This window comes from Suricata suricatta, chromosome 7 (genome assembly GCF_006229205.1).
Source record: "Suricata suricatta isolate VVHF042 chromosome 7, meerkat_22Aug2017_6uvM2_HiC, whole genome shotgun sequence".
NCBI lineage: Eukaryota > Metazoa > Chordata > Mammalia > Carnivora > Herpestidae > Suricata > Suricata suricatta.
The window spans coordinates 22,685,691-22,706,393 of NC_043706.1; the positions used below are offsets into that span (position 1 = coordinate 22,685,691).

The window sequence follows — 20,703 nt, forward strand, 5'->3', positions numbered from 1 at the left end:
CATCTGGTCATGTCATTTAAACTGCACACCACTGCAGCATCCTACCATTGTATTTTTGTTTTGCAAAAGAGCAAGTTTCTACTATGCATCCACAATAAACCAGGAGACGGGCTACACTTACATGGTTAGGGATATAGAGCAGCCAGAAAACAAAGTACCCACTAAATTTTTTTTTTAATGCCTAATATTTAATCCAAGAAGAGACCAAATTAATTAATTTAAGATGAGCATCAAATTTCACAGTGTAAAGTCATTTACCTCAGAAATCACCCAGTACAGGTCATTCATGTCAAAGATGAGGTGACAGAGGTGCCTGGGTGGCTACGTTGGCAAGTGGCTGACTCTTGATCTTGGCTCAAGTCATGATCTCATGGTTCCTGAGTTCTGCACTAAGAGCACGGAGCCTGCTTGGGATTCTCTTTCCCTTTCTCTCCCCCTCTACCCCGCTTGTGTACTCACGTGTGGACAAGCACTCTGTCTCTCTCTCAAGGTAAGTAAACAAACACACAAAGAAGGAAATGACAAAGACCCAGGTATAGCTGATTGAACTTTAGGGCACTGGAAGAGTTAAGACAACAGTGGAAGGTTCTGGGCCACTAATGTAGTGTTTGTTCCCCATGGTCACAGAAGCACATTTAAAACTGGCTCAGAGATCTCAGAATGAAAAGCTTTAGATGTTATATCCCTATGTTGTTTTCCTGGGTCTCCTGTGTTCTCCACATGAATTGTTTCCTTTTTTAATGTTTATTTATGTATTTTGACACACACACACACACACACACACACACACACATCTATTCCCCCCCCCCATACACACACATAAGTGGGGGCGGGGCAGAGAGAGAGGGAAGGAGAGAATCCTAAGCAGGCTAAGTGTTCTCAGCACAGAGCTCCAGGCCTGGCTCTATCTCAAGAACCATGAGATCATGACCTGAGACAAAATCAAGAGTCCCCTGCTTAACCAACTGGGTTACCAGGTGGTCCTTGAACTGTTTCTTATAGAGAAGAAGTTAAAGAGGAAAAAGGATGAAAGGAAAATTGGTCAACAGGATAAAGCATAACAAAGAGGTTAGCCAAGGGCCAAAGTAAAGAACTATTTGACAAGATGACCATCAACAGGGCAATTTCAATGGCTGGTGAGAGAGGACAAAAACCAGATTATAATGGGTTAAGAAATGAATGGAAGATGTAAAAATGAAGGAGGATACCAGTGAGAGAATAAATAAAAATATTTAAAACTTCTGAGACTGAAGGAAAAGAAGCTGAAGGAACTTTTAATAGATGGTCCTAATCTCTCAAGGAAAGCTTTAGATTAATAAAGAAAAATACTGTGTATGATCTGAAATTCACCAAATAAATGTGATTTTTTTTCCAAATAGGAATGCTATAATTTAGAATGAAAAGTTATAAATATTAGATAACAGGGTCACAGGAAGGCACTGTGCACGAAATAAAGAGGAATCCATTTAAGAGTTATTTGTTACAAATAAAAATTAGGAGAAACATGAAAAATTTGAAAAATAAAAAGGAAACTGATGTAGAGAAAGCGTAAGTTCAGAATGTGTAGGGAAATACTAGAAGATTAAGGATGATTGAGGTGGTTACTGGAAAGTCAGGAGTCAGCCAAAAAGAAATACATTAATCCGTGACCTGTCATCCAGGAACAACCTAACAGCAAAGAACAATACTAGAAGATTTTTCTAGACAGACTCAAAGATTATTGATTTTTAATAAATAAATAAATAAATTCTTAGTATGCCTTGTGTACAAATCCAAGAAAGTCACCAACCAAGGACCTGGTGGCTGGTGGAGATAAGTATATTGATCTGAACATTACTTACTACCAGATTACCTATCTTCCTGGCACACCCTCAATTTTAAGCTATTTCACTCCAATCTCTTGGGTCCCCAGAGCCTTACCTGAATGTTAAGTCTACTTTTTGATCGGTCAATCATTTTAAGTCCGAATATCCTACAGGAGTATCCTATAGGAATATAGCACAGTTCCTTATCAAGAAGGCTGTATAGCTTTTGAAAAATATTCATAATAACAAGTATACTTTACATTTTATAAAATAATTTCACATGCATCTTATTATTGATTCAAATTACACCTCTTGAGTAACACATATTAGTCACAATTTCCAGAAAAAGAAATACCAGTTCATAAATGATATAACTCAATTCCCATCGATAAAAGTAGAAAATAGGGGCCTCGAATCCTTGTCTCCTAACTTTAAAATCCCATGATCTTTCCAATCTACTCTAAGCCGCTGAAAAAGAAAAATAAGATGAAGGCCAAAGAAGAACAAAAACAAAGGTATAAATAAGAGTTTCTTTAGCCAGTGAAGCAAAGTTTTAGTGCTATAAACAAAATATAAAAATGTCATACATTGACTATATAAGGAACTCTAGGTACTTCTGACGCTATCATGACTTGAAAAAAATATGCTAGAGATAGTCACCACTACTAAAAAATACAATCAACTTTTTTTCTTTATTACTTACAAGGACATTTTGAGATGTCTGCAATGGGCCAAGACTCCTTTGAAAAGGCTATTCAGGTAAGTTCATAGTTACGTTCTTTTGATACATTTCCCCATAAACATCAGATGTCAAAATCACTCTGCTGGCTTTCGAGGGAATGCCTCAGAGCCCTATAAAGAAGAGCTCACTGCTGTTGTTTGTGATGATGGGTTGTCCCTCCCTGTATTCGGGATGGACTAGTTCATTTCATCAAATTTTCCTTGCTTCTTTGGTCATTCCAAGCTATGCAAACACACAGTATTTTAAACTACTTTGATTAATTAAAGATCACAGGACATAAAAAATATTATGGTACTCTAAGTGACATTTACTTATAGCTACTAATATAATTTTGTGTTTAAACAATTACAAATAATAAACCCAAACCAGACATGAAAAATCTGAGTGGATCCTGCCCTTTCTTTGTTCCTGGGTATTGGTGGGTGTAGGAATTACCTAATACCACAGGAGTCCTTTTTCTCTTACTGTATGGTCCTCTATTTACATAGTTCAGAACTGTGGATTATTAGAAAACAAACTTCTGACTTGACACCATTACTACCATGAGAAACGGTGCTGTACCATCCAAATGTGCCCTCAAGAAGAAAGAACTCATTCACCCTGATGCCCCTCAGGTTTCAGCCATTTTTAAAGATAGCCTCACCTCAAGAAAACTGCCTTGTCCAAGGCCACACAACCTTCCAGGGGCAGCCTGCATCCATTACGGCAGGTGTTTTGTTTCGGGAAAGGCTGGCTGACAGACCCCCATGCAGGTGGCTGAGATTTTCAATAGGACTGTACAGAACCTCGACTTCTCCCTCCGCCCCATCCTGCTTGTTCCCAGTCCCCCAACGGTGTTGACGCCAAGAGCAACACCACATAATTAATAAGTGTCCTGCATGCTACCCTTTACCTCAGAAGTTGCTTCCTGGCAAACCGAATCTGGGACAGATGTAACAGAATCAAACCCACTACCCTTCCTCCTAAACCAGAAAGACCGTATATTGAGCTTTGATACTACCCTGACACTCATTTTCCTTCTTTATTTACATAAAATTTAAGTGTACAGTTCAGTGGCATTTAGTACACTGACATTGTTGTGCAACATCACCACCAACTATTCTTGGACTGTTTTTATCATCCCAAACTGAACCTCCAGTAAAAATAATTATGTTTTTAGCTTATTTATTTTTTTGAGAGAGAGAGAGAGAGAGAGAGAGATGGCAAGAGAGAGAAGGAAAGGGGAAGGGCAGAGAGAGAGGGAGACAGAGAATCCCAAGCAGGCTCCATGCCGACAGCACAGAGCCCAATCCTGGGCTGGAACTCATAAAACTGTGACATCATGACCTGAGCCAAAATGAAGACTCAGGCGCTCAACCAACTGAGCCACCCAGGTGCCCCAAAACAATTATTTTTAAAGCAAAATTATATAGTGACATTTTAACACTTTTAACATGTATAATCCTTAGGGAAGTGACGCTAAATTCATTTTCTTCAAGTGTCAAAAGCAATGTACTTAGTTCTATGTTCCAACTTGGACAGAAAATGTTTCTTTAAAAATTGACATTGGTACTAAGTGAGGGGAAAAAAGTCCTAGCATATCCTAAGCAGTACACCATAAATAGACACTGCATCACTTTTTCCAGCCCTTTTTGATAAATGGTACTGTTATTTACTAACACAGAGCTTATTCTGACCAAAAACCAATGGTCCACACCATCCAACAGAACTTTCTGCAATGACAGGACTGTCTCATTTCCACACTGTCAAATATGGTAGACACCAGCTACATACGGTTATTGAGTATTTGAGATGTGACCAGTGCAGCTGAGGGATTTCATTTTTAATTTTATTTTAATTTTAAATTAAATTGGCCATATGTGACTAGTAGGTACGATACTGGACAGTGCAGATTTAGACCCCTATATAAGAAAAATGAGGATTCTACACCCAAAACAATCAAAACTGATATCCTAAGATTGTATTTAAGTATACAAACTGGCTTCCAAAGTAGAATATGGATTTCAGCTTATAAACAGGCAGAGATATTCAATATTCAGAAACATTTAAAAAATTAGAAAACTAGAACGGACCACAGAAATCATTAAGTCCAAAAACCATACTTTGTAGATAAAGAACCAAGTCACAAATTAGCTATATTCCCCTGGATGTGCAGCCAATCAGTCCGTCAGAGGTGAGAACCCAGTGGGCTAATTCCCAGGTAAATGTTTTTTCTACTTCAACTTCAGTCTAGTTAAGATCTTACCAATAATGTGGAATCTAAAAAAGCAAGTACACAGAAGCATATAGAGTAGAAAGGAGGTTACCAGGGATGCAGTGGAGGGGGAATGAAAAGATGTTGGTCAAAATGTACAAAGGTGCAGTTTACAAGATGAATACGTCTAGAGACCTAACATACAGCATGACAGCAACTACAGTGTATAACACTGGAAATGCACAGAGAGAAAATTTCAGATACTCTCACTGAACATAAAAAATGGTAACTATGTGAGGAAATGTTTGTGAATTAGTTTGACTACAGAAATCATTTCATATATGGGTGTATCAAATCATTATGTTATATGTCTTAAATATATACAACTTTTATTTTAAAACTTAAGTGAATTTTAATAAATATATAAAAATAAAAAGGTATCTGAGGCATCCTATTATATGGTGACAGATTATACTTGGATGCTTTTGGTTGTTCAAAAGGCCACATGAGAATGCTGTAAACTATCTTTACCACTATAAATCTAGCACAAGTGACTAGAATTAGCAAAACACCACGCAAATGTTTGTGGTTAGAATGAATGAATTTTGTAATGGTTTAAACAGTCTTTCCTTTCAATTTCCCTCGGTCCTGTATGTAAAAGAAACCAATTAGTGCATTAAGTCTGCCTGACTGGTAATTTCTTCAAAGCGCAATTAGCAAACATGACCCACATATGATCATAACCTTATATTAAAAAAAAAGCAGGCACATTCCATTAACATCCAAATGCAGTAGTTAGACAGTTTCTACCAAGAAATATGAAACGTGGCTCAGTCAACATACAGTTTACACATTCTACTCCACTAAAATAATGGTGGGGAAATGGCCAACTTCCATTAACTTTTCTCATAAAATGGCAAAGCAAGAGTATGATTAGTCCTGCTCAGTGTTATGAATACAAAAAAAAAAGTCTCCAAAGAGGCAGCTCTCTATATTATAAGTGAGAGTGTTATTGGTGCAACCTTTCTAGAAGGCAATTCTGCACTACCAAGAGATTTAAAACTGTTCATACCCTTTGACAGGGTAATTACCCTTCTAGGAATTTATCACAAGGAAATAATGTAAATGAAGACAGAAGTTAAACACAAAGAAGTTTCATTATAGTATGACTTATAATACAAAAAAATTAGAAACAACATAAACATCCCCCAACAAGGGAGTAATTAAGTAAATTGCAAAAACATACAATAAAATGTTATGCACTCATAAAGTATAATGGTTTCAGAGTTTTAATGATACAACCATATACTTATGAAGTGATAAATATGATATAAAATTGTGTGTATGATATGATCACAACTATGTAAATATATATCTACCTATAAATATGTGCATATTATATTTAGAAACTAAGCAAGATTTAATAGGTATAATCCCTGATCCTTATTTTCTGTTTTGTACATTTATATTTCTAAACTTTTTAAACAGATATTAAATTTTTTAACTTTATTATGAAACATTGAATTATGATTATAAGAAGTTGTTTTAAAATATCTGCTGAGTTGAGTTCTAGCCATCTTACCTGCCTACAACAAAACTCACTTATAACTGTATCAAGAATAAATGACACCAGTACAAATGTAACATGGCCATAGTTTAATTAATTGTGTTCAGTGATCCACTAAGTATTTTTTTATAACAATGCAGGTAGAATGCTTGGCATGTAAAAACTTCTTTGCCTTTCCAATTTCCTCTCCCTAGCTATAATCAACTGTCATAATCACAAATGCCAATCACTTAATGTTATTTTCCTAAGATATTCAGATTTTCTAGGAAATTAATACCAGGTCCTATACCAAATAAATGCTTGTCAATTATACCTGGTAATGAAGTCTTTAATACATGTGAAAGCTAAAATGTTACATTGTGTTTTGGTTAAACAAATATTTCTTTGTAAGGAAAATTCTCCCTAAAACTTAGTTCAAACTAAGCTAATATCTATGCTTTATATAGAGCTCATTGTATGGGACTGCCAGAGGATCTCAGGAAAGTGTGACAGTATTACTACCATTACGGTAATCATCAGCCTCAATATGGCCATCTAAGGAAGGGCCAGCCCTGATACACAGAAGTTAAGAAGGCTTCTTCCGGTCTCCTATCTTTATCATGGGTTTCTGTCCCAGCAGGCTCTCCTCAATTCAGTTCCCCCTTGTTTGCTGTTATTACTGAATACTCACTTTCAAAGGCCAGGAATGAATTCATGACACATTTTTCACTATAGCGGTTATGGGATTTTACATCTGCTGTGATGTGTGTTTTCCAACACCACCAACCACGTCTCCAATGCTCTGCAGACACCAGCTGGGTGTCCTACAATTTACTGAATTCTGGCACTGTCTACCTGGAGATAGCATTAGGTAGCACAGGTTAAGAGCTAAGTCCCACAAGACTGCCCCCTTGCCCCACCTTAGATGCCAATCACCAGTCCAATGATGACCGGCTGCAAGTCAGAGGTTCTCCTTCCTCAGGTCTTATCAATTTGCTAGAGCAGAACTCAGGAAAACAGTTTACTTACTAGATTAAAGGCTTATTATAAAAATATATAAGTCAGGAACAACCAGACAGAAGAGACGCAGAGGGCAAAGGTTGCGGGAAGGAGGATGGAGCTTCCAGACGCGCTCTCTGGGCACACCACCCTCCACATGATCAGCAACCCTGAAGCTCTCTCGCCACACCTTTTTGGGGTTTTATGGAGGATCCATTACATATACCTAACTGATTAAATCAGTTGTCCTGGTGGCAGTGCTCAATTTCTAGCCCTTCTCCCTCTCCTCAAAGATCTTGTTGGTTCCCTTCCTCAGGTTACCCAGTGGCTTGCCAGAAGTCACTTCATTAATATAAACTCAGCTGCTGTGCTAGGAAAGGATTTGTTACATGAATAACAAAAGACACCATTTTACCTTTATGTCCTTGGAGCTTTTTCTGGTAGTGGGAACAAAACAAAATATTTTAACAAAAGATGCACCTAAGGGTTACAATTACAATTAGAAATTACAAGGGCTGGGGCACCTGGGTGGACTCAGTTGGTTGAGATTCCTTGATCAGGTCATGATCTCACAGTCTATGGGTTCAAGCCCCATTTAGGGCTTTTTGCTGTCAGCACAGATCCCACTTCAGGCTTCAGATCCTCTTTGCCCCTTAAACATTAAAAAAAAAATTACAAAGGTTTAGGAGCTATGGGCTAGGAACATGGACTAAACCCAATATGTATTTCTTAATTTAAATCTCACTAGCACATCTGCATTCATGTCACCTTCATCAGCACTACTTGCCTCATGCTGGCCTGACTTCCAGCAATTTCCTCATCATTCAAGGAATGTACAAGAGGCACACCATTATCAAATTTAGCATCTATTCAATGTATCTAATATTCTGGGTGATCAACTTCTGGCATAAGAAGAGAGTGTGATATAATCTTTTCATTAGGGCCATGGTTTCCTACAATGTCTCCTTTGCAGGAGTCCCAAGTCAGGACCAAGCGTTTGTAGTGTTGATTGATCAACCCCATTTCAAGCATTAGGAACTGCATCAATAGCATTTTTAAGGTTCAGTTCTTGTACTGAAAGTTGTAAAACCAAAGGAATCTATTAACTACAGCAAGCATGCAGATTAGTTCCATTTTTTTAATGTGTTTACTAATGAAAAATCTCACTAAAACAAAGCTGGTAAGTTGTAGAATGGGGAGCTCTATGTCCTTACACTCTTTTTTCTTTTTTTTAATGTTTATTTATTTTTGAGACAGAGTGTGAGCTGGGGAAGGGGCAGAGAGAGGGAGAAACAGAATCGGGAGCAGGCTCCAGGCTCTGAGCTGTCAGCACAGAGCCTGACACAGGGATTGAACACACAAGCTTTGAGTTCATGACGTGAGCCGAAGTCAGACGCTGAATCCACTGAGGCACCCAGGTGCCCTCCTTATACTTTTAATCATATCAATTGCAGACCCAACAGGAAAAGCCTCACTTGACCTTACTGGGACTTGACCTTGCACATGGAAGGAAGCTGAAGGAAGAGACACTTTCTCATCCCTGAGTAACAGTTCAGCCAATGAGAAGCCACCATACTTGGAACTCTCAGTTTACTCCAATGAGCTTCTAGTTCATAACTGCCTTCCCAACTTACTCATTTTGTCCTTGAAAAAGCTTGCCTCTCTTTTGTTCCCTGACTTGCCTGCCTTTTTGACTCAGCTTGTTTGTCCTGGAATTGCAATTCTCTTTTCTCCTTGAATAAGCCCATCTTTTGCTGTTAAAATAACTGGCAGCTTTTACTTTTAGGTTATTAGGGGCATAAAATTCTTTGGTCACCAGGCTCTATTAAAGACGTCACTTTGTTGGGTTGGACAAGCATCAAAAACATTACTTTTCACAATAAATTGAAAAGTAAGGCTGTGTAAACCAGTTATCTAGAAACAACAAAATTTCTTTTTTCTTCCAGTCTAGCTCTGCTTAGCTCTGCTGTCTTATGTAAATAATAATTCCTAAGTAATATGCATGTATATTCGTCCCTTATTCATGGGGAAAATGCTCCAAGACCCCCAGGGGATGCCTAGCACTGCAGATACGCACAAACCCTATAAAATCCTGTTTTTTGCTATGCATTCCTGCGATAAAATTTAACTTTTAAGAGAGGCCCAGTAGATTAATAACTTAATAAAACAGAACAATTGTAACAGTATGCTCTAATAAACGTTATATGAATGGACCCCTCTTTCTTTCTCTCAAAATTGTTAAGAGAAGCCAAGAACACAGTTGAAACTTGGTCAAATAAGACAAAGGTCTTACAAATTAAACTGTATACACCCAGGTCCTGGTTACCACAGCCAGCGCTTTTCCTCCTGAGGCTGAGACTATCATAAAAAAGACCACATGCACATGAAGTAGTCATCAGAGACAAGGCCACACATGATCTAGATAGCTCTACCTTGGACAATAAGTAGGAAAGTTATTCTGGGAGGGGTTCTGTTCAATACACAAAGAATAAGATCACAAAGGGTCCAGCTCGGGTGTACAGAAGATAAGATTTCTGCAAATTCTGAAAGTAACTGGGCACCACAAAAACCTATCTCCTGCTGGTTGAAGTCAATAAAAACCACCTAGATATTTAAAATAGAAATATTCACACTCTGAATGCCAAATGCATCTAGTAGTAATTATCTGTGGACATGTATCTCTCTCCCACAGGCTCAAGTGGACACTGTGTTTTTGAAATCACTAATTTGCAGTAACATGAAATGCCTAGGAGAACCTCTTAACACACAGTTGTACTGAGAGCATCTCATATTCTTTCCTTGACTTTTGTCCATTTAGACACAATTATTCTTTTCCAGAGCATCTGGTGTGCCTAATTCCTGGAAATTACTATAGGCACCGATAACAACAAACTGGCTTTTCTACCTGGGGCACTTTAACAGCACTGAAGAGAATAAAGTGAATAAACTCTATTCTCTGAGGATTCACTGAGATATGTTTTTCTGATTGACTCTGCAGCATTTAAGTGACAAAAGGGAAGCCTCCAAGGCAGGAAGCTGTAGGTGCCAGCACATAAGAGGGTCTACAGCTCGGAAACACCAGCAGCCCTTTCCCTTTCAAAAATGCCCTCTGCTTGCATGCGGGGCGCCTGGGTGGCTCAGTCGGTTAAGCCTCCGACTTCGGCTCAGGTCAGATCTCACGTTCATGGGTTCGAGCCCCGCATCAGGCTCTGTGCTGACAGCTAGCTCAGAGCCTGGAGCCTGCTTCCGGTTCTGTGTCCTTCTCTCTCTGCCCCTTCCCCTCTCATGCTCTATCTCTCTCTGTATCAAAAATAAATAAAACATTAAAAAAAAAATGCCCTCTGCTTGCATGGATAAATCAAAGTACTTCTTACCGTAAGTGACTATTTATTTACCCATCACTGGTTTCAACAACATATTTAAGGCATGGCTTAAAGCCACGAGCAAGAAATTGGCACCGGACCTGACACCCGGGGCCCATGGCTTCCACAGGCTGGCAAAGGCCCAGTTGCAATATTAATGAGTATACCATTTGTCAAGACAATTATGCAAGAAAACTTGGCAGCTGCTCATCCAGGGCAAGCCTGATGAGAGACACTGCCAGAGCACAGGATCAGAGAGCCTGAGAAACCCCCGGGCACCTCAGTCTTCTTTGGTAATAGTTACCTTTTGCGTAGATAATGCCTTTTATTAAAATAAGTCTAAGGGGGAAGAAAGGAGCCGGAAAACCAATTTTAAAATAGTCATTATCTGAACATACAATGCTCCCATTCAGAGGAGGTGTCTTTTCATCACTATAAATTCAGTGGGGAAATGACTACCAATATGATTCTTTGCTAATAAATGCCTTCTTTTCAAGAATTAAAGTTTTGAGAATGTTCTGTCACACTGGAAGCTTCCTAATTGTTCAAGAATAGAGGGGTACTCCAGAGAAAGGTATTTTGTGATGGACATAAAAAGAAATGGAAAAATACGGCACTCAGTTCCAAGAGAAATCAGTTCTGTTGCACAAAGTCAAAAGGTTAAAATCTGTAATTAAACAAATGCACAAGGGAATAACCATGGACCAAGGACGCTGCAAAAAGAATTTGAAGATTGGTTAATATAAAGGTATCACCATATTTGGAATGGCAGAGAGATTCCCAATCACCCTTGCACTATTTTTCAATTAAGAAAAGTATCATCAGTTAAAATTAAGATCATATCACCAGTATCCATTAGTATGAATGAAACTTTCCTCAATATGCCAGGGAAAAACTTCCTCTCAACGCACGGAAACTAGAAAACATACGCACACTGTGAAACAAATACACCACACTTACTTTTATGCTCTTCACCATCTCAGCAAAACCAAACGATACACCAAAACTGCTAGTTATTCCTTAACGTGAACCGACCTGCTCGTTATCACTTATTTTGTTTGTAATGAAAGGCCTAAACTGTGGTTCTCCATCCACATTTGCAGAATTACAGCATAATTATCCCCTAAATTCCACATTGAGGATAACCATATAATAATCTTACTAAAGTACATGTAGAGAACAGGCTTACATTTTCTAAAACAGTACTCAGCTAATGAAAAAGAATAAAGTTTTCACCCAGAAATAATTAAGCAACCAGAATGGCTATGGCAAATAAAATTAAAACTTGTTTTAAATCAACTCACTAAACTGCCTATTAAAGACTATTTTACGCAATTAGAAATATTACTGTCACATAGAAGAAATAGCCTCCAGGTTAAAAAATTATTTTCTCCTAAATATTCTAAATAAATTGATTTTAGCTAAGATTCTCCAAATAAAGGCTCTGCATATAAAACCCTAGAGTCTAGGCTGGAGTGGTGGAAGAAGTAAATCACAGAACACACAAAGTAAAGCACAGAACACAGAACAAAGACGTGGCCAGCCCTCAGTTCCACAATTATTAACTAGACACTGACAGCCTCAAGTGTGTGTCTACCAACAAATGGTAAGAGAATATCACCTCCTCTCTGAACTGTGTTCTTTCTTCTTTATGTTATTTTTTTCATTCAGTTCTCACAACAACACAACAAAAAACGTAAGCTGATCTGTCCAAAGTGCACTGAGAACTGAGAGCCCTGAATGGAGCATCAGGACACCGCCCAGGCCTTCCACTCTTTCCAGGCCCGGTCAGTCCCACCGCTGCCACCACCGGCCCCCTGGTGATTTACACTGGCCTTCCTCACTTTTCCCAACAGACAGTCCTGCTAAGTTCCTTGTCAGTTTTCTTTTCAAATGAAAACACACCTTCCCACTGACATGTTTCATACTTCCAGAGACGTTTTGTCTCTGTGAAAACCACGTCTTACCCTTCGTATTTCCCTCAAACCCAACTGTGCGCGCCCGTCTCTCTTCCCCACGTGCACATAAGACACTCACTCACTGAGTGCACTGGGCAGCTGCCAATCCGTCTGTGAGAGCTTAAACTACTGGAAGGCAGGGACAATGATTTTGTCCTTAAAAGGAATGTTTTTCCAAGTCAAAAGAAGTGAACCCCACTAAGAATATCCATGTTATATCTTTCTGTATCACTGTTCTGCTGAGAAAAGACACTACTCATGAACTCGCCACCCTCTCCCCAGAGCACCTGTAATTATAAAGTGGTGACAAACCAAGCACAGCAGTGATGGTCATTGAGCAAGCCATTTGAAAAGGTGGAAATCAAACAACACGCTTTACTTCTTCAGAGAAGGTTGTTATATGCATGTTAAACCATATTCTGTTTATAGTGAGGGCAGAAGAGTGAAATTTAGGCACACTTATCAATCAGTCCAGATTATATTATTGAAATACAGCCTGCCAAGGGGCACCTGGGTAGCTCAGTCAGTTAAGCATCAGACTCGTGATTTTCACTCAGGTCATGATCGCACAGTTCAGGAGATCGAGTCCCACATCAGGCTCTGCACTGACAGCACTGAGATTCTCTTTCTCCCTCTCTCTACCCCTCCCCCACTTGTGCGTGCACATGAGCACACTCTCTCTAAATAAATAAAAACTAGGGGTGCCTGGGTGGCTCAGTCAGTTAAGTGTCCAACTTCAGCTCAGGTCGTGATCTCAAAGTGCATGGGTTCAAGCCTCGCATTGGGCTCTGTACTGATGGCTCAGAGCCTGGAGCCTGCTTTGGATTCTGTGGCTTCCTCTCTATACCCCTCCACCACTCACACTCTGTCTCTCAAAAATATGGTAAAAAAATAAATACAAAAAAAAGTTTTTAAAAAATCCCCTGTAAAAAACATAGTCCTGCATTTCTCTATGCACTTTGTAACTTCTAAAGATTTAGCTAGAAATCAGTTAATTGAAATTTCAAAATATATGTGAGATAAGAATGATAAAAATAATATACATACATCCATTCTCATTCATGGTAGTTATGCTCTATAACATCTCTAAGAACACTAGATTAGTAAATACTGAACCACTGCTCCTAGGGGAAATAGAGTTAGTTTCCTGTGAGCCTCTGTTCACATTTTTGTCAACTAATCAATACATAACCTTATTTTATGTGTGTTTCTGTTAAAAGATACTCTACTTAATATATACTGTCGACTCACTAACATCAAATTCACAACCAACAGCACTGTAACTCAGGCCTGAATGAAGCTATCCCACACAGGTATTTTCTCAATAAGGCACATCACAGCTTTCTTGAGCTGGGAAGCAGGGGACAGCACTTCAGCACTACTCCTGGGGGCCATTATAAACAGCAAAATCATCAACAACACAAAAACGTGAAAAACATGGCACTAAATAGCTGGCAAAAACTACACGTATTTATAGAAGCTGAAATAAGAAGGCAGGGCATTGTGTCATTAGACCTCAGGTGGAAACAAGGGTGAATCAAAGTTTTGATGCTCTCTATGTATCCTCAAATGACCCAAAAACCCCACAAGTATTGATTTTGAGGTTACAAACAAATGTTAGCAACTAAGCAAATTCACAAATACAGAATCCATGAATAGTCCAAGAGTAATAAGGACTGCATGAATGCCAAAATGCTGACAATAGCAGAGGCCTCCACACAAGTGAACCAACTGGCTGGGAGATGGGGGGCAAGGAGCTTACTTTTGTACCAAAGTGTTAGGACCTCTTGCATTTTGCTGTGCGTGTGTGTGTGTGTGTGTGTGTGAGAGAGAGAGAGAGAGAGAGACAGAGAAAGATAGAGACAGAGACAGACAGATACAGAGTCAGAAACAGAGAAATTTTTATGACCTGTACTCAGAGAAAATAGCATTAAACATATTAATGATTTAAAAAACTTTAAAGTCTCCCTCTCTCTCTGCCCCTTCCCTGCTCATGCTGTCTCTCTCTCTTTCTCAAAAATAAATAAAACATTAAAAAAATTTTTATTTTAAATGGAGCACCTGGGTGGCTCAGTCGGTTAAGCATCCGGCTTCGGCTCAGGTCATGATCTCACAGTCTGTGGGTTCGAGCCCCACATCGGGCTCTGTGCTGACAGCTAGCTTAGAGCATGGAGCCTGTCTTCAGATTGTCTCCCTCGCTCTCTGCCCCTCCCCTGCTCATCTTCTCTCTCTCTCTCTCTCTCTCTCTCTCTAAAATAAATAAGACATTAAAAAAGTTTTTTTTAATGTAAAAGTAAGTTTGGAGTTCTGATAGTAAAAAAAAAAACAAATAAAATTGGGTATAAGGAAGTATGAAAGTAGAAACAAATTAATTCAAAAACAGAAAATAGCAACTATTTGGAGTTTCTCTGTCTGGAAATGACAACACACTCTCATTAAGAGAATAGCACAGAGGGAAGAAAACACAATCTCATGACCTAAAGCTCTCAAATCCCACCCAAGAAGGGGGCTACAGGAGGTATAATACTTTAGAAATAATTGTATAGTAACGAATGAGCTTCACACAAATTTAATTTTCCAGGTAGTATTTTAAACAATATTTAAATTGCATAATAATATTTACTATATAAACAATATTTAAATTGCATGCTTTGCATATTAAATTTTTTGCATATTTAAATATTTTGCAATATTTAATTTGCAAGTTTTGCATAAGACCATGGTCCTAAAAAGGTGATGCCAAACAGAATGAGCAACATCAACATCAAAAAAGAAACTGTGAGGAGCGCCTGGGTGGTTAAGCCACCGACTTTAAACTTTAGGCTCAGGTCATGATCTCATGGTTTGTGAGTTTGAACCCAGCACTGGGCTCTGGGCTGACAGCTTAGAGCCTGGACCCTACTTCAGATTCTGTGTCTACCTCTCTCTCTCCCCGTGCCCCTCTCATGCTCTGTCTCCCTCCATCCCTCTCACTCTCTCTTTCCCTCTTTCCCTCTCTCTCTCTCTCTCTCTCTCTCTCTCTCTCTCTCTCTCTTTGAGAAATAAACATTTTAAAAAATTCTAAAAATTAAAAAAAAAAATAACTGTAATAGATTCTCAAGACCCAAGAAGTAGAGACTCTGGAGTAGGGCCAGCAGAACGGTCCCTTAACAAGGCTTCTGGGTGATTCTATGTCAGCACAACTTGGAGAATCACTGGTATAGAAACACTTTGAAATGTTACTACACTATTTAACAAAGGCTATAAACAAAATTTGAACTTTTCTCAATGACAATGGTCATCCTTTAGGAAAAGCTCCTGCGACTTCTGCAATCAGTTTTTTTGGTGTAATTTTGTTTTGGGGTTTGTTTTTTTTTTTTGGCCTCTTTCTTTCTGTTGGCCTGTAGAACCTCTACCACTGTTATTATAGTACTAATAGCTCTGCCATCCTCTCTGAGTTTGAGGCTTTGACACTGTTGTAAGCTATCAGGGAAGCAAAATAATTAAGCTCATTAGAATTAAGTGCTATGTGTCCATAAGACTGGGTACAGTCCTAAGGAATGAAGTGCCTGGTTTTAGTGCAGAAGATTGAAACGGCCAGTGTTTTGTTCCTGTGAGGCTTTTAATTCCCAGACATTGGCTGAGCCCCAAAAGAATGACGTGGGTAGAATACTAATCTTTCGATATGGTGGAGATGTTAACATATTAAGATTTGGAAATATTTTTCACTTAGAAAAGTTGCGCAGAGGAGGAGCTCCAGAAGCCTGGTTTCCTGTTCTACACTGGCCTTCATTCTTTCACCATCTTTCCAACATGAGAAAGGCTAGTTCCTTCGTGTGGCTAGTTAAGCAAGCATTTACATTTGAAAAGAAACTTAAAATTTTCCATCTTTAAGAGGGAACTTAAAGATGAGCTAGACTAAGTATGGCATTTAAAGATGCAAAAACTGAGGGCCAGAGACACCTTCCCTGCAGAGACGAGGCCTTCTATTCCCTTTTACCTGTCACCTCGTGCTCTTTACATGGTCCCACCTGTATTTTCCTCCACACAAAGAGAGCACAAGCACCCATGGAGTGATAAGCAAACACTTGAGCAGAGTGGGCATTACATACTCAAATTATTTTACATTTTACAATAGCCAAAACACTCTTGAAGAAGGAAAACAGAGTTGGAAGTATCACAATTCCAGATTTCAACGTCTACTACAAAGCTGTAGTAATCAAAACAGTGTGGCACTGGCACAAAAGTACACACACAGATCAATAGAACAAGATAGAAAACCCAGAAACAAATCCACAACTGTATGGTCAATTCTCTTCAACAAAGCTGGCAAGAATATGCAAAGAGAAAAAGACAGTCTCTTCAAAAAATGGTGCTGGTAAAACTGGAGAGCTACATGCAGAAGAATGAAAATGGACCACTTCCTTATACCGGACACAAAAATAAACTCAAAATGGATGAAAGACCTAAATGTGAGACCTGAAAACATAAAAATCCTAGAAGAAAGCACAGGCAGTAATTTCTCTGACAGCAGCCATAGCAATATCTTTCTAGATCTGTCTCACAAGGCAAGGAAAATAAAAGGGAAAATAAACGATTGGGACTACATCAAAATAAAAAGCTTCTGCACAGCAAAGCAAACAACCAACAAAACTAAAAGACAACCTACTGAATGGGAGAAGATAATTGCATATGACAAATGATAAAGGGTTAGTACCCAAAATATTTAAAGAACTGATACAACTCAGCAACCAAAAAACAAACAATCCAAGTCAAAAAGGAGCAGAAGACATGAACAGTCATTTCTCCAAAGAGGACATACAGATGGCCAACAAAGACATGAAAAGATGCTCAACGTCATCAGGCAAATGCAAATCAAAACTACAATGAGGCATCACCGTACACTTGTCAGAATGGCTAATATAAAAACACAAGAAACAAGTATCAAGTATTATCAAGGGTGTAAAGACAAAGGAACCCTTGTGCATTGTTGGTAGGAATGTAAACTGGTGTACCACTGTGGAAAACAGTATGAAAGTTCCTCAAAGAGTTAAAAATAAAACTATCCTATAATCTAGTTAATCGCATTATAGGGCATTTACCCAAAGAATATAAGAACATTAAATCAAAAGGATACATGCACCCCTCTGGTGATTGCAGCATTATTTATAATAGACAATCTGTGAAGTAGCTCAAATGTCCACTGATAAATGGATAAAGAAAATGTAGGGTATCTGTGTATGTGTGTATAATGGAATATTAATCAGCCATAAAAAAAGAATGAAATCTTTCTATTTGCAACAATATGGATGGAACTATAGTATAATGCTAAGTGAAATAAGCTTAGACAGAGAAAAACAAATATCGTATGATTTCACTAATATGTAGAATTTAAGAAACAATACAAAGGAACAAAGGAAAAAGAGAGGAGAGAGACAGATAGGCAAACCAAGAAACTATACAGAACTGATGGTTACCAGAAGGGAAGTGCAGGGGGTGGGGAAGGGGATGAGTGAAATAGATTAAGAAGACATGTAAGAGCACTAAGTAATGTATACAATTGTTGAATCGCTATATTGTACTCCTAAAACTAATTCAACAAAGTATGTTAACTATATTGGAATTAATTTTTTTTAATTTAAAAATGTTTTTAAAAAATAAAAATAATCAATGCTAATCTTCTGAAAAAGGAGTATTATTTTTTTTTAAGGCTTCCTCCCAGAAATCAAAGTAACTTTCAAAGAAAATCATGGAAGTAGATGACCTACCTACCTTATAAGTGGGAAAAAAACAAAAGCAGTTTTCAAATTTTTATTGCCAGAGATTTAGTCTGTTAGACATAGTGTCCTTGTCTTTATTTATTTATTTATTTTTTTCAAAGCCAAAAAGCAAGGGTCGTTTATTGCAGGTTCGAACCCGGGCCTCTGCTCACTCCAAGCTGGTGGAACGGAGAGAGCCAGAGAGCTGTCCTTGTCTTTTTATGGCTAATGCAGAAGCCTCGAAATGACTAAATGGGGCAAAACAACAAACTGAGGATTCACATTTGGAAAAAGCTTAAGAGTCCAACCTTAAGGGGCTGGTGAAATAAAGTACTGGTACTGTTAAATTATTTTTTACTTATTTATTTTTTTACGTTTATTTACTTTTGAGAGACAGTGAGACAGAGTGTGAGCAGGGGAGGAGCAGAGAGAGGAGACACAGAATCTGAAACAGGCTCCAGACTGTGAGCATTCAGCACAGAGCCTGACACTGGGCTTGAACCCACAAACTGTGAGATCATGAAGTCGGACACTTAACAGACTGAGCCATCCAGGAGCCCCAAATTAATTTTAAAAAGGTCAGTAGATGGAGGTTGCGCTAATGCTATGGCGCCCTACCTAAGCAAACAAAAATCTAAGCCTGCAAATGTCTCAATATTATGAACTCATAACTTAAGGACAACCAATCACAAACAGTCAATTAGATTTTAAGCTATTACCAATCAATAATTTCCTTACTTTCCTTCCACTTTTCCTCTCCCCACATTCCTGCCCAGGGAATGCTCCCTATCTATTTTTGGTTTAGCACTGCCCAATTCAATTCAATATTTGCTCAAACTCTTAAAATGCTTAATGTGTCTCAGATTATCTTTTAGCGGTTCAAATGATGTGAGAGAAAACATTAACTGAAAATATTTTCTGACATTGGTCAAGGATCATGAATAAAGCAGCTAAAAAATTATACATATAAGTGATACTATATTTTCATATGTGTGTATGTCTTATCCTAGAAAACCTACCATATGAACATATAAAGAAATTAACTGCATCTCATTTCCCCCACCCGGCTTTTATGCACTGAGCTTTTCTAATGTAGTTTCTTGTGGAGGATCAGTCCCTACCTGCCAATATGCTGTCAAAGAACCCCTGAAAATCCTCCACGAGCTATCACAAGGGATATATCAGAAGTGTGTTTTCTGACGACAAAGATTTTACGGGTTTGCTAAATTTCAAGTCCACCAACCAGTAGCTGTTCATCTTACTGTGAGAAAATATGTTCCCACAATCTAAATCAAATTCATTTCACATCTCCCTATCCAGTTCTTTTGTTTGGTCATAAAGCTTATTGCCCTCATAAAAACTAAAAGCATTTGTAGGGAAAGAAAAAATTTTCCTTGACCCTCTCTGAGTTTATGACGAGATTTGAAAATTAAACTGTCAAAGACAGATTAACAGGAGAAAAACATGCAAATCTCATTAAATGTTTACATGTACACAGGAGCTTTCACAAGAGGATGAGGGACCAAAAAACAGAGAGCTTCTACATCCTGTAGACAAAGAAACAATCAATTTGTGAAGGGTGAGGGCAATAAATGATAAAGTAACTAAGAAGCTGGGGTCAGCCTAACAAGGTTTGTTTGCACAGACTTCTCAGCCCAGATTCCCATCTCTGGTGATGATAATGCATTCTTTCCTCCTAGTACAACTAGGGTGCTTTTCATATGGGAGATTTATTTCCTGCCTACAAAGATGGTGGGGAAAAGCAGAGTGATCTTCTTGCTTCTGTCATTTTTTTCAACTTCCTTCAGCTTAAGATCTTCAATACGCCAAGGTGCCTCATTTTGGGGTGAGCACATCCAGAGCCCCGTCACATTCATGTAGTCAAATAAAGCTTCCAGCATACTTGCATTAGTGTCTCAAATATCCCAGATACAAAGGCAAGTACTGGGAATACAAAGATGAATAAATGATAGCCTTCTCCTCAAACTCACAGTCTGAAATCCAATACAATAGAGTGAAATAAATATAGCCCTGATGTTCCCTGAAGCTACAATCCCCTCCCTGGGCAGTATGCCTCCACTTAGATGCTTCTGGATCACAAATATTTACATCCACAGTTGTCTTTACTCTTTGTATTTTCAGAACCTAACCAGTGAATTTGGCAAAAAGAAATTACCAAATGAGTAAAGGACTATCAAAGACACAAAAGGCTAGAAGACAACCCAGGTCTCCAAAGGAATTTGCTTTTAAGATGGTTTTTTAAATTAAACTTTTAATCTTGAGATAATTCTTGATTTACATACATGCACTTATAATAAATAACACAGAATCTACGGTCCAATCTCCCCCAATGATAACA

At 38.4% G+C, this 20,703-nt stretch overlaps 1 protein-coding gene across 6 annotated transcripts in view; it reads right to left on the reverse strand.

Moving 5' to 3' along the window:
• The window catches only part of FARS2 (phenylalanyl-tRNA synthetase 2, mitochondrial), a 511,516-nt gene that overhangs the window by 390,865 nt on the left and 99,948 nt on the right, over positions 1–20,703 (reverse strand). The window lies entirely within an intron of this gene.